At 38.4% G+C, this 14,843-nt stretch overlaps 1 long non-coding RNA gene across 1 annotated transcript; it reads right to left on the bottom strand.

Moving 5' to 3' along the window:
* Positions 1 to 1,245: 1,245 nt before the first annotated feature.
* On the bottom strand, positions 1,246 to 3,655 carry LOC113526294 (uncharacterized). Its single transcript, XR_003402753.3, has 3 exons — positions 3,446 to 3,655; positions 2,650 to 2,767; positions 1,246 to 2,100 (listed from the first exon to the last, which is right to left on the bottom strand). It is a non-coding gene; the product is annotated as an uncharacterized LOC113526294 (long non-coding RNA).
* Between the last annotated feature and the right edge of the window lie 11,188 nt (positions 3,656 to 14,843).

Below are 14,843 nucleotides of genomic sequence, written 5' to 3'. Positions count from 1 at the left end.
AAGAGCAAAATGCAGCAAAGACACCTTAAAAAAGTGCCTGAGATATTGTCATAGATTCAGTGTTTAAAAAGTATTTAAAATATTTCATTTAAATGTAGAATCATCCAATGTGGAATCATCCAAATAACTAACAATTAATCAGTTTGTCTAGGTAGAATCTGGACCTGATTTTGCCTTCTGTGGAGATGACATACTGTTGCCAAAAGAGTCAGTGATTTATAGCATGATTTCCGCTGTACAGCGTGTTCTGCAGGTGTGTTAATGCATGATAGTTGCACACTTGCATGACAGAAGTTTGTTTAAGTTTTTTTTTTCTTATTTTTACTTTCAAGTTAGACTTGTGGTAGCCACACAATGACACCACTAACACTCCCAGATATGACTGCAGTACTTCAAGATGTATGTTAACATTCAAAAATCCACCATGTGACTCATCTGTGCATGGAAAAATTCAAATCCCTCAGTTTAAATCTCTCAGTGGAAAAATATAAGCCTGGAGTTAAACCTAAGCAGGCCGTGTGTATGTGTGAGTGTGACAAAAAGTGAAAGAGCATACATCTAAGTGGTGCACTGAATATTAAAAAAAAAGTATAAATGGAGGGCAAAGAGAGAAAGACAAAAGACAGCATGAACAAATGCAGAAAGGGAGGTGGGGAGGAAAGAGGGGGAGGTGGAGTTAAAACATCAGTACTGAACTAGGTTTGTTTGATTAATGGGGCATTTTCTCTCAGCATTTTTGGCCATAGATTTAATTAAAGGGACCTCCTAGAGAGAGGGAAGATTTTATAACCAGACAGACAGGGTGGCTGAGGATAAGACAGGAGACAAAAAAGGGAGAAGACAATCAGCCTGTGACAGAAATGTAAATATAGCAGAGCTCACAATGGAATATGCATAAATACACAGCCTGTCCCATGTGAATTAATCATTTTCTAAATATGGCTTGGAGTGACTCCATTTGCCAGTGACTGCGAGTTATGCATGCTATATATGTATATATGTATATGTGGTATGTCACCGTAATGATTTTTAGTGTTGAAATGTTCAATACATAATATGGAATATAAACAGTGGGGTCCGAAAGTCTGAGAGCACTAGTGAAAATCCTTCTATTTTGCATTCATTTCTCATTTAATACAATATTTTTTTATTAATTCACAAATTATAATACTGACAACAACTTGAGTGAAAAGTAGAATCTTTGAAATATTAACATGAATTTCAGAATTTCGTAGTATTTGGTACGTCCTCTTTTTGCTTTAACGACAGTGTGCTCTCAAGCTGACGTGGACTCCACATGTTTGTGCAAAACCTTATGATCCATTTTAGAGCAAATCCATCAGAGTGTCATCTGAACACATGCTTCAATAGAAGAGATTAGTCAGACGGAAAATCTTAAAATCAATTTATTTCCAATTTTAAATTTTAAATTTTTTTAATTTAAAAAATTAAAATCCCAGATTTTCAGTGTGTGTGTATGTTTGTGTGTGCATGTGTGCCTCAGTAACAATGATACAGATGGTAAAAGCTCAGCATAGTACACAAAATTTCCAGTGAAACAGAACATTTCATACAAGTTTGTCAGCTGTACAAGCAGAGCACTTCTGAGGCTGTAGTAAAATCAGTGGATTTTCAAAATGCTTCTCTAAAGCATTTCTCTGTTCTGAACTGTTACCCTCTTTGCCTAAAATGTGCTTTCTCCCACACACACGATGCCAGCTAAGTGCATCTTTTCGAACTGCTGCTCATGTTGTGTCACAAGGTGGAAAAACACACTAGGGGAAAGTGTTATCTGCCCTTTTCCACATATATGAGTTCACAGACGCCCACAGTTGGTGATTTGAACTCAATTCGAACTCACAATTTCCTGATGATAGGGCAAAAGCTTTTCTGATGCACCACTCAGGAGTCACAAATTGTAGAAGAGATGTGCAGTGAGCTTCTCTAACGCACCAGGCTAACGTGAATCTTGGACTGTATATCTACCTTTGTGCTGTTTAGGAAACAATCCTGTGGCGCACATATCAACACCAGACCTTGCAGAGGTATATGTGTCTAGGGTTGGACCATTTGCTTGCAATGAGAGAGAAATAGTTCAGTCTGGAAGACAGAATACACTCATTAGCATTCTCCAAAGTAAACAGCAATTGTTGAAACACAGAGAAATGAGATGGTCTTATAGGGCCACATGTTTCCATTTTTCATTAAAACTTCTGGGAGGGAAAGTACAGTTGCTGGCATGCTTCCTACAGTAGTAATATTAAATCTTTCCATGGTGCTGCAGAATAGGAACAAGCAGAAAAAAAATCATTTTTGATAACTCACAAAAAGACAAGAAGGTAATATGACATATTGAAAGAAAGGCCTTGGGAAGGGAAAAAAAGCAGATGAGAGAGAGAGAGGAAAAGATGTACAGAAGTGCAGCATAAATATAATTTCTGGAGTAGGCAATGACTATTGGGTGGATAATCACATGAGCATGCATAGATCTGAGAGGTTTTTTTTTTAAATTCTTCTTGCTTTCTTTTCCGCCACCTCTGCCAATTGGGCCATAGTGGTAAAAAGTATACCTCTCTCTCTCTCTCACACACACACACACACACATCTTTTCTGTAGTCCCAAATCTCAAGCTATTCTTGTTTTTCTCACCTGCATGATTCATAGCTTTCCCGATCTTTTCATCTTGTTTTTTTTCTCTCTCCATCCCTTTCTCTTTTTTACAATGCTGGCTCAATAAGCACTCCTTTGGGACAGAAGAGCTATAGAGCTGAGAGAAGCAGATTCAAGAAAGGCAGAGAGATAAGTGCAGGAAAGATGGAGAGAGGCAGAGGTTAGATGAGATTAAAAGAAAACTACTGATAGATACTGATAGGATCTCTACAGTACGTGAATTCTGACACCTAAAAGACAAATGTATTTTAGAGGTTTTTTTATTTATGAAAAAAAAAAAAACACTTCATTGAGCTCCTTTATGTTATTCATTCATTTTTGGTCAGCACTTTTTTTCTAGTCAGAGTCACAGTGGATCTGGAGTCTATTCCGAGAACACTGCGCACAGGGTGGGAAGACACCTTGAAAGGGATGCCAGTCCATCGCAGGGCACCACACACACACATTCTCACACTCATTCACAGCTTCAGCACAGTGCTACAAGTAATCTTTTATATGCAGCTGTGTATTGTTGTACACCTGCTGCTGTAATCATAAAGATTATCCTGTGCTTGTCCCAGGACTCTTATTCAAAATACTAAATACCCATTTAGCACACTTCGTAATGTTTGTCTTTACAATATACAGTTGATTTAATGATTTTCTTACATCTTTCTTTCTCATTAATGCTATTTAAAATCACAGCAGCAGCATCATTAAAGGAGCAGTTTGTAATTTTCAAAGCACTCTGCTACCTGTGAGGCAAATTGCAACTGCAATGAAAACACTGCCATACCTTCCCCTTCTTCCCAAGCAACCCCATAAACTCTGTATTCCTCATGGGTTTGCCTTTTAGGAAAACAAGACGGAGCTGAACAGCTCTGATTCAGCTGCATGTGGAGGTGGAGATAAATTCCGGGCCAGAAAAAGGTCGACTGCGTGGCAATATTACATGTAAACCATATGACTCATGCACATACACACACCTTCTACAGCTGGGTATATACTGCTGCTCTGCTTTGATGTTTGGGGGTCGTGTACTAGTGCTCCAAAAATAAATGCATGAACAGTTGTTTATAACTCCAGAGACATGTGCAGCTATGAGCCTGCTTGTCAATCTCAAAACTCTCTTCACGCAGAGAACTTAATATGGAGAACACACAGCAGCCTGGGATATCACAGGACTGCACTCAGGAGGAGGGCATGTAGCAAGGCAAAGCAATGAACATGACTGGCTTTTCTTTGAACAGCCTACTGTGTTAAGATTAGATATATAATTATTATAAAACTCCTACAGGCTAATCATTATGTCTAGAAAAAAACATTGGGCTTAATGAATGTTACAGTAAGTAGTCTGGTAAAACGGTTCAGTTGTACTCAGTCTTTCTTTCCACTTTTGCCACTTGTCATGCTCAGTATAAATATCTGGCATTACTGGTAGTGTTAGTATAGGGCTAATTAAATTATTAATAACGGCACAGACACAACAGTATTTTTTATTCAATATTTATATCTTATTGATGGCTTTAAGAGGACCTTGAACTTCATCCTCTAGTGTGATTCATGTGTCTACATAATTAGGTGCAATTATTCTTTACAATAGGTGGCATGGTGAACGAGGGCAGGGACCCTGGTTCATTGCTGAGCACGGGTTACTGGCTGTGTGGAGTTTTGCTTGTTCTCCCTGTTTTCTCCAACCTCCCAAAAACATGCCAGTAGGTGGACTGGTGACTCTAAATTTCCCTCAGGTGTTTATGAGTGTTTGAATGTGTGTGTGCGTGATGACCTGTGAAGAAATGGAGTCAAATCCAGTGTGTATTCCCGCATCACGCCCAGTGTTCCTGGGAAGGGCTCCGGCTCCATGGCATCCACAGAGGTTACTGAAGATGAATTAATTATTTATGATCATGTGGTGTTATTATTATGCATGACTATGTATGATATCTTCAGCAAATTAAAAAGCACAGACAAGTCTGCTTCATGATTTTGGGCTTTGGGTGCGCAGTGAGCAGCTGATGGCTATGAGTAGGATAAAAAGATGGTCTCTTTGAGGATAAGAGACGATCAGGGCTACACACGGAATCATACACCTGCACCGAGCTACAGCTCCTGAAGGCAAATGGGATGAGAATAAGAAGGGCTGAAATCCTACAGAAACACTTTTAATTCATGTGCCAGGAAGACACGTATAATACATATAGGGAGACATAAGAGACATTTATTGCATATAGGGAGAGACAAAGGCAAAACTCTCACACCAAACATGGTAATGTTAATATTTTTTTTCTTAATAATTTGTCCTACTTTTAATGTATTGTTGTGTGAGTCACTGCATTTCTCTTTCACGCCCTTTCTGTTTGACATATGAAAAATGCAGAGTTAAATAAATAAATAAATACACTTTCTTCTTCCAATGTATGCTTTGTTGAAAAAAAAAAAAAAGATTTCCCATTAACACAAACCAGCCTGAAAAAACTGCAATGCAAGCTAATGATAATATTATTGGAGAGATAATTGGCCAAAACCCTGTCTAACTAAACAAAGTCCAACACAAATTTCATCTCATTAATCCAGTCTCTTTTTGACCTTCATTAAAATTCAGACTAGATGTAATTCTAATTTCCACTAATTAGCTGATATTTTTATTCATTAGGAATTTCAAAAGGAGTGGAAATCCTTTGACCTGCTGTTTACTTTATGTCTGCACTGCTGTTCATTTGTCATGTGTCCAAGTGTGTTGAGGACATTGAGGACATCATGATCGTCCTTTCTTTAACTGTTATCCTGCTTAGAATGGTATGCTATTGAATCTAGGTGGCAAATGAGTGTGTATGGGTGTGTTAGATGTGCTGCAGGTAAATATCAACAGCTTGTTTCATGTGTCAGACCTTGCAGATGTTGTCGATAATGAAGCATCATTACAGCAGACAGACAGACAGAGAGAGAGAGAGAGAGAGAGAGAGAGAGAGAGAAAAAGAAATCATACACAGAGACTAACACCAGAACCTAGAAAGTCAGAGTAAAGAAAAGGTGACAGAGAGAATTAGGGAGTGTGCCGTATGGGACATGGAGAATCATTGTGCCTCATGTCTTTGGTGGAGAGAGCTGAGAGTAGAGAAGCAGCATCAAGATGCAGTGCACTAATGAGGGCTTGTTATCACAGCCGAGTGTGTTTCTGTGCAGTCTGCCAAACACATCAACCAGCCATTTTTCCCTGTTTCTCTCTGTTCTGATTTTTACATCTGTCTGCTCTCTCTGTCTATACCTGGTTCTATATTTATGTCTAAAATAGTGAATATAGCAGGCCTATTCTGACGAAATAATATTGCTGCTGGAGTCTGTAATTTTTTTTAACTGTAAAATAGTTGTTAAAATGACATTTTCCACTAACTTAAATATTGAAATATTTCCATGGCATTTTCAAAATGATTTTTTGCAAAAATAGAGGATTCAGTGGAGTCAGAAAGATTGAAGAGGTGTGGAATAGTGGTGAAGTGAGTAGCATTGCCGTCTCATAGCTCCAGACTCCCCATTCGATCCTGAGTGCAGGTTATTGTCTGTGTGGAGTTTTGTATGTTCTCCCTGTGTCTGTGTGGGTTTCCGTGGGTTCTCTGGTTTCCTCCCACCTCCCAAAACCATGCCGGTAGGTGGACTAGCTAGTATAAATTAGTCCTGGGTGTGAATGCATGTGTGTATGGTTCCCTGTGATGGACTGGCATCTCGCCTCACGCCCAGCGTTCCTTTGATAGGCTCCGTATCCATCGCAACCCTGATCAGGATAAAGGGGTTACTGAAAATGAATGACTGAAAACAATTAAGTATTAGCATTAGGAGTTAGTGTTTAGAAACAGCCTATTTCTTCTGAAATAGAGTGACAGGTGTAGAACAGATCCACAAAACCAGACTGCAAGAAATAGGATAGGATTCTTTTTTTTTTTTTAAGGTCAGTGGTAATGCAAGCATTTTTAACAAAGAGGATTTGAAAATCCTGCAGCACTGACAGACTTAAATGTAATGTCATCTGTTGCAGTGTATGCGCATTCACTTCTGAAATAACAAATGGATGGGAACAGAAAAAAAATCAAGAATACACCAATTTTTATTATACCAGCAAATTATTCTTGTATTTTGTACAATAATAAAAGTCCCCAGTCTCTTTCTGCTTCTCAACTGTCATCTTATTAATTTATTACAGCTCTTCTTCTTTTTTTCCTACACAAAAACACATTCAGGACCATGGGAACTTGCAGATGAAACTGAATAAATGATTCTTAGGCTGAAATCGCACCTCAGAAAAAATAAACATGAGGTCCTTTAATGTAAATGCAGAAATCTTAAAACACGGAGAGTGGGAGCGATGTTGATATTCACATCCTGTTTTTTTTCTCTTTCACTTGCAAAACATTTCAGTCATAAGTGAACAGGGCAGATGCAATTTATTCAACCTGCCTTGGTACGGAAAGTAAAAAGGAAACAATCTGTGAAACATAAATGGGAACAGTCTCTGAGGAACACACACACACACACACGCTCAGTCTCTGTTCTCTCTTTCTCTCCGTCTCACACAGAGCATCATCAGGAAAGCAATGCAGATGGAAGGTAGGCCTCTCTGCATATTAATACAGAAACCCTGAAATTGCAAAGCATGCTCTTACACACAATAGACATCGAGTGTAGGAGTTTAAAACTTTACAAACTGGGGTCATTTCAGGTAGCATGAAGACAGATACGAGTTATATCAGTTGTACCAGCTCTGTTTAACAGTGATCACAGTATTTACACATATTGCTGAGATGACTGCAGTGTAAATATCCCTCATGCTCATGCATGCCATTTCGGAGTCTTCATACTCAGTTTAATGGCAGAGATTGTTCACAGTCTTCACATTAATTCACAGCATGATACCAGACCCACCTCTAGCACTTTATAGTGTGTGTGTTTGAGTAGTTCTGTGGTTCTGGAGAGTGTCCAGGCTCAGCAAGGCCCAGAAGGTACTGGGCCGTCTCACTGTCTCGGAATGCGAGAATCCCATGAGGTAGGGATCAGCATTTTGAGTCCATGCTGAAATCAGAGCCGAGGCCTCACTTTGCATGGAACGCACTCAAGCATGTACAATCATCTAACCTGCCCTCACTCCCGCAACCCGCCTCAATCCTGAGGTTTTTTTTTTTAACTAATTAGCGGCAGTACTGCTTTCTATCAGTGCTGGCATCTCTGGGTTTTTTTTCCCTGCTGAGGCTCCAGTGAGGGGAAGCGCTTGGGCTCGTAGTGCAGCGGTGAACTCTGGATCCTGTAGGCCATCACATCGAAGCCTGTCTGTGGTAGATGGCAATCTGGCCTGCTGTCTCTCAGTTTCAACTGACTAAAGGTCTAAACTTACACTGTGTTATAATGACATCATCCACATCAGCCACAATCACAACAGTGAAATGTATGACTGCTGATTGAGTAACAATCATATAAAGATGAAGAATGTGGTTTTAAAGTCGGAGGACTTTTTGTAATATTTGGCAAAATTCTCCTCTCATTCTGGTAGCTGTCAATAACACATTTGCACAGAGAAATTCTCTCTGAAGTCTCTGAAGCTGTGCCAGCCTGTCAGTCATGCTACCTGTCAACTCAGAAAGCTTCGCTTCTTGCAAAGCATTCAGGTGTTCTGCCCTAGGTATGTGTCTTTTGCGGCTGTGGCTTTCAGGTTCATTTCCTTAGAAATACCTTGTTTGTTTGAATGTTATATTGAAATAGGTGGCTACAGGTAACTTCCAAGAAAATCACCACCTTATAATTTGTTCAGATCATGTCAGAATTACAAGATGATCATCTCCTTGGAAGACCGGAAAATAATTTGCATAGAAATTAAATCAATTCAATTTTATTTGTATAGCGCTTTTAACAATGAACATTGTCTCAAAGCAGCTTTACAGAACATAAGAAACAAAAAGCATGCAAATAGAAACAAAAACATGCAAATAGTCCTAGATGTTAGACAAAATTATCCCTAGTGAGCAAGCCTGAGGCGACTGAGGCGACTGTGGCAAGGAAAAACTCCCTTAGATGATACGAGGAAGAAACCTTGAGAGGAACCAGACTCTAAAGGGAACCCATCCTCATCTGGGTGACACTGGAAAGTGTGATATGAACAATGTCCTTTCTGCATTTATGTATAGTCATGTAGAATTTTATGTGTATATTAATTAACACTTTAATTAACACTTTATGTGTATATTAATTAACACTTTAACGTCTTTCAAACAGAATATTAGTGAAGGTTTATTTAAGAATATTAAGAAATCCAGTCTTTATAGCACTAAATATTTTAATTATGGAAGACGCTGCTCATTTTTGGTCATCTTTCCTTACAACATCACTCCCCACACGGGCAAACCTGAGCTATTAGAAATTACTCAGTTCCCAGATGGTAACTGCATGTTTGACGAAGGTGTGAGCACTTTTTACAAGGTCAACATAACATAAGTGCACTACTGTACTTTTAATGAAACTTTAGACAGCACGGTTCATAATTCAATTCAGTTCAGTTCACAATTCAGCTGAATATCTGAAATTGAGTTTTAATTCCATTTGTGAAATCTCAAACATTTGATCTAAAAAAAAATATGAGTGTGTTCTTTCTGTGAATCTGTTTTATTTTAACTGCTCATGATGCATCATTTCAAACATGCTCATAAACACAGCTAGATTTTTTAATAGACTCTGGCCTTATACTGTATATCAGTATATTAGTGGGGGGAAAAAAGTGAGCAACTAATATATAGTTGTTTCTGTTATATAGTATAACTACAGTAGCTCCAGTGACAATATATGAGGAAAAGGTTACAGATACAATTTTCTACCAAAGATACAACAGCAAATCTCATACTGTGGTTTCACAGACATGTAGAGCAAATAGAATGACAGACAAATCTGAAAAGCTTTGGGGTATAACTACTGAGTTAACAAAGGCATACATCACATAACTACTGAGGTAACAAAGGCATACATCACGATACCAAATAAATGTCAATCCAAATGTACAGTTATTCAACATTTCCATTAAACCACAGAGAGAATGTGTTTCACACCTTTTAGCATCAGTATGTTTTAAAATCTTCGCATTTACAAACTACTGCATCGCACCCTTTCATTCTCCCGTTGGTTTGAGTAAAGAGAAGATGATTATTGTAGTAAAGAATTGGCACAGACTTTTAACTTTGTTCTGTATCTGTGGAAATGTAGATGCTAGCGCGCACTGTTTCATCCTGCACATACACACACTGATCTGAGAATGCTTGATGGTTGGTTAGTGCTTATTTTCCTGTGCCATTTTTTCTCTGTTTGTGTGAACAAGTTGAAATCCCATATCTTCAAACAATGTGGTATTTTAGAAAATTGCTCATTTCGCTTTTGAGTGCAGATACGATCTGACAAATCAACATCCTGCCTCCGTTCTCGCTGTTTACTTCTGCTGGTGGTTAGGGGGAAAATGCCCAGCAGCGTGACTGAGTATCGTACAGGCCATGCTCTCCAGTGGCTCTCTGAATAGACTGCCTGGGTGGCCTAAAGACTAAATTACGCAGTCCGGTCAGCTGTGGAAGACTTCCTTCACACACACCCTCTGGCTCAGGGGAATGAGGTGAAAAACCCCAGAGCTACCATTTCACTGGACCCAATGTAACCACAAGGGCTAATACTAAAACAGCAATGATTCAGCTCTTAGTGGACATGAGAAGCTCACAAACAATTCAGAAAGCTAGAGACTTCTACAGATCAAAGTAGCTATTTATCTATTTACTGTAATATTGTTAAGTCAACATAATAAGTAAGGAAAAACATACAACAGGGTGTGGTATTACAGGAAAATGATCCACAACAGGGTGGTGTGATGCTGTCACCACCCTGAAGATCATATCCCAAAATGTTTTATTCCTCTTACAACACAGCATTTTTGCCAAAGATTACAAATTCAGTGAATGATATGTCATAGTTGTTATCAGTTTATAGTTATGGTTAATGATGGAGAACCTCCGCAAAACAAGTTAGTTCCTGTTACATTAAATCAGTTATAAACATTTACTCCCTCACCAGCCTCTCCATTTTCATTTTCAATTTCTCTGAAAGTTATTAAGACAAAATGAGCAAAGCTTGTCATGTTACCAAGAAACTGAAACCACTTTCCTGTTTCAGAAATCGTATTACCGTTACAAAGTGCGGACAGCCAAGACCCCTTCCACAAATGTTAAATAAACATCTCCTTCCAGAAACCTTCACTATATCAACTATTAGAAGGTTTTCTCTGTTAAATAACAGCACATTTTAAATCTGTACAGTAATATGGTATGTCCACCATACAAGTCCCTGTGAATGAGAACAGCAACATATTAGAAGGAGCGCATTAATGTAAACCTGTGATATGAACGGCAGCATTGTCAGTTGCAGAAGATTAACCAACACCAAGCCAATCAGATTTAATCAGAACTTTATATTAAACCACACTGCTGATGATTTGTGTACTCCAGTTCTTCTTCTCCAATCTACACCATTCCACATACTCCATACACGTGACAGAGTGTAAAGCTACCTGATATTGTCTAATTACAGGTTTAAGAAATCTTACTTACCTTACTGAAGCATTAAGTATAAAAGGTGAAGTGAGTCCTACATTGATGAATTTTATTAAACTGCAAAATGACAGCATTTGAACATTTACAATGGCATGAGGGCATACTGTGGTTTAACTACAGCAATGTTGATGCGATGTTGACTTTAACAGCCAGTGACTAAAGAAAAAAAAAATCATGAACTTCTTGAAAAGAATATATACAACACAACATGATCGCAGAACGCTGGATATTTGTAAGGTAGGTGTATGTGTGTGTGTGTGTGTGTGTGCTGTCACTTCTAATGGGATTTGTAAAATTGGTTCCAGTAAAGAGAGATTAGGAATGCAGATATTTAAACCTAAGCAGGGGGGGTAAATGAGGCCTCTCTCTTCACACCCTGCACCTCTCTTATTATCTTATCACCTCAGTCTCTGAAACGGTCAGTGTTTGTAAATCCCATTTAATTTCCCTCAAAGACTTGATACCGATAATTGGGAGAAATTAATGAGTTTTCGGTAGTGAATCAATCAAAGACTGCGGTAAATAGATTTGCACCTTCATTATAAATTATGTTTTGATTAACTCATATTATAATTAATCACAATTGGTCACCTCAGGAAAGTAACCATATATCATTCATTTGAAAATCATTTTCACTGAGTATCACAGAAGGCTGTAGGACATAAACACAGATTAGTGTGTGTCGTCAGATTCTTCCACTATAGAAGGAAAGTTCAATAGCTCCATATCATGAGAGCTCAAAAAAGAAACAACTGTGTTCATGCAGAAACCTACACAGCAAATCCATACAGGCGCTCACATTTTTGCTCTGGATCTTATACAGAATTCTTTATAATGACAGTTAAGATCTAAAATGCGATATGAATTATGACTCAGATTTGCTAAGAAATGCTTATTATCATGATATTTTTACTACATCATAAATCCCAGAACAGCCGCCTCAGACATATAATTTCCCCAGTAGAGAGAGAGAAGAGAGAGAGAAATTCGACTTTTAATAGTGCTTTATTTTGAAAATACATCACACAAACTGAGAAAAAAAGACCGGTATACTTAAACCTCATCCACTGAAAACCAGATTCTCAAACCCTCTGACACAAGTGCCTCTCAGAGACCCAATTTCAGTTGAAAAAGCTCCTCACTATTAGTGTTCTGGTTGTATGTGTATTCAACAACTACTTGTGATTCCAGCAGTGATTTAAACAAGGCCACTATATTAACATTTTGCCCTTCATTTGCATCAATGATATGTAAGGATACTCAGTTTGGCTTGTCCTGACAAAAGAAATTGGCAAACAAGCACCATTCTCTCCATTCCTGCTTATATCTACATTCCATTATACAACAATTTATTATACAACATTATACAATTAGACAACAGTAGCTTAGAGAATAAAAACCCAGTCTGCTAAATACTTTGTCCAACAGTAATGCAAAGTGGAAAACAGTATCAGTATCAGTAGCACTGCAGAACACATATATTAGTGGTGAATACACAATGGAGTAACCCCCACTGAAGATCTCTAGATCTCCACATCTCTTTTAGGTACAGAAGGCTTATACTACTGTTTCCTTGATAGAGATACCACCCTAGGTATTGAGAGGTGAGAGTATTAGTCCCATCAGTTGTACACAAAAAGCAGATTTTACACATTAAATACAAAATCTAGTTCCTCGGTAAATCTAACTCCCGATATTTTTAACTACAGTCGAAAACATAACAGAAGGGGAGTTGTGACAATGTCCATTGTTAAAAGTGTTATACAAATTAAATTAAATTGAATTGAATGGAGAGTGCCCTTATGGGTCAAAGACACTCTCTTTAGCCAAGGAGGAAGCAGGAGGGAAGACTCCTGAACACACACACACACACACACACACACACAGCCTGCCAAAGCCAGTGCCAGCTACTAATCAGACCACAGCATCCCTCACATAATCACACACAGCAGGTGCAGCCCATCACACTGGGGACTCTTTCTACTAGTAAATGCATTACATCACGCCATAGAGGATTCATTCATACAGCTTCACTGAAGAGGGATAATCTCATTGTACAGCTCCAGGTAGGCCAAACGGTGTTATTCAAACTCAGAGCCGCAGCAAAATCATGTCACTATTCTCTTTCTACGGGAAAACAGCAGTCAACAGTGAGCAGTCCTGATGGGCAACAGGAGTAACATTACAGTTTAAATCAAATGTCACATTTATATTTACATTTACATTTAGTAATTTGTAAAGAGAACACAATGAAATCTAAAAATACTTACAAACCATGCAAACAGGGGAAGGCACAGTGAACGAGGGTACTTAGAGATTCAAAACTTTTAGAGACTAATCATAACTTTTAAAGATTACAGACTAATGTTACTGCCATATTTAATGGCACACAATTAATACAATAAATTTCAGAAAATATCTCCTCAACCCCAAGTTCAGCTAGTAACATCAAAAGAACTTGGCTGCGAACAGCATCAGCAGTAAACAAAGAAGTACTTTATACCTTTAAATGAGTTGTGCTGTATATACAAGTATTTGCTTTTGAGCAATCAACATACAGACATATTCGCTTGTTAAATCTACATCAATGACTATACAGTTCTCTGTTTTGAGGAGGACAATATACATCACTAATCACAGGTAGCTGGCTAGCGTTTTGCTAACAAAAAGGCAAATACGGAGATGTTTTTCCCCCACTTTGTAGCTCGGATGCACAGAGGTCGAAAAAGACATCATTTATGAGTTTCGAATTCCCACTTAAGGGGAACCCTTAAAGGCCGTGTGTAGAACCCTGCAACAGAGGGTTTTATCATCAGTGACTGCTCCAAGTAGAATACCTTTATAGAAAGCTAAGAACTAGGTACCATCTACAGATCCCTTGAAGACATTTCAAGGCAAAGAACAATCAATATAAATGTATAGATTTATGTATATTTATCACACAACCTTTCTCACACACATTCATGTTACTACCCTAATTAATGTTATGCTACACTTAAACCTTACCTTAACCTCAGCACACATAAGGAAACATTTTAGTTTTGTTTTTTTTGTTTTTTTTATAAATGAAAGCTGCAGTATGGTTTAAAAACAGTTTAAAAAGTTTCTTTTTGGGACACCAGCCAAATGTCCCCACAAGGTCAAATTCCAAATATTGGATATAAGATATATAATGCAGTCAGATATTCCTATACTTGTAGGGACATTTGGGAACATACATGCACGCACACACTGCAGTGTTTTGAGCCATGGTCTGATGTGGGGGGGAGAAGGGGAGCAGGGATGGGGCCCACCTTTCCCAGCCTGGTTTGCTGCTTTTGGGGGTCAGCAGGAAGAACAGCAGGAAGAACAGCAGGAAGAACAGCAGGAAGCAAGAGATGAGAGAGATTAATAACCCATAAACTCTCGCCAAGAGGATGAGCTCAGTTTATCGACATGTGTTACAATAAGGACTGAAATATTAAGACACGGCATAAGGGAGAAAAGGAGAGTCAAAGAAAGTGCAAGAGCACATTTAATCAGATAAAGTTGACCAAAGCATTCTACAATGAGCTCATGCTAAAATTCAAGCTAAAA

The sequence above is a fragment of the Pangasianodon hypophthalmus genome, chromosome 5, assembly GCF_027358585.1.
Source record: "Pangasianodon hypophthalmus isolate fPanHyp1 chromosome 5, fPanHyp1.pri, whole genome shotgun sequence".
Taxonomy (NCBI): Eukaryota; Metazoa; Chordata; class Actinopteri; order Siluriformes; family Pangasiidae; genus Pangasianodon; species Pangasianodon hypophthalmus.
The sequence above is the reverse complement of the archived record's forward strand: the minus strand, read 5'-3'. Positions and strand labels throughout refer to the sequence as shown.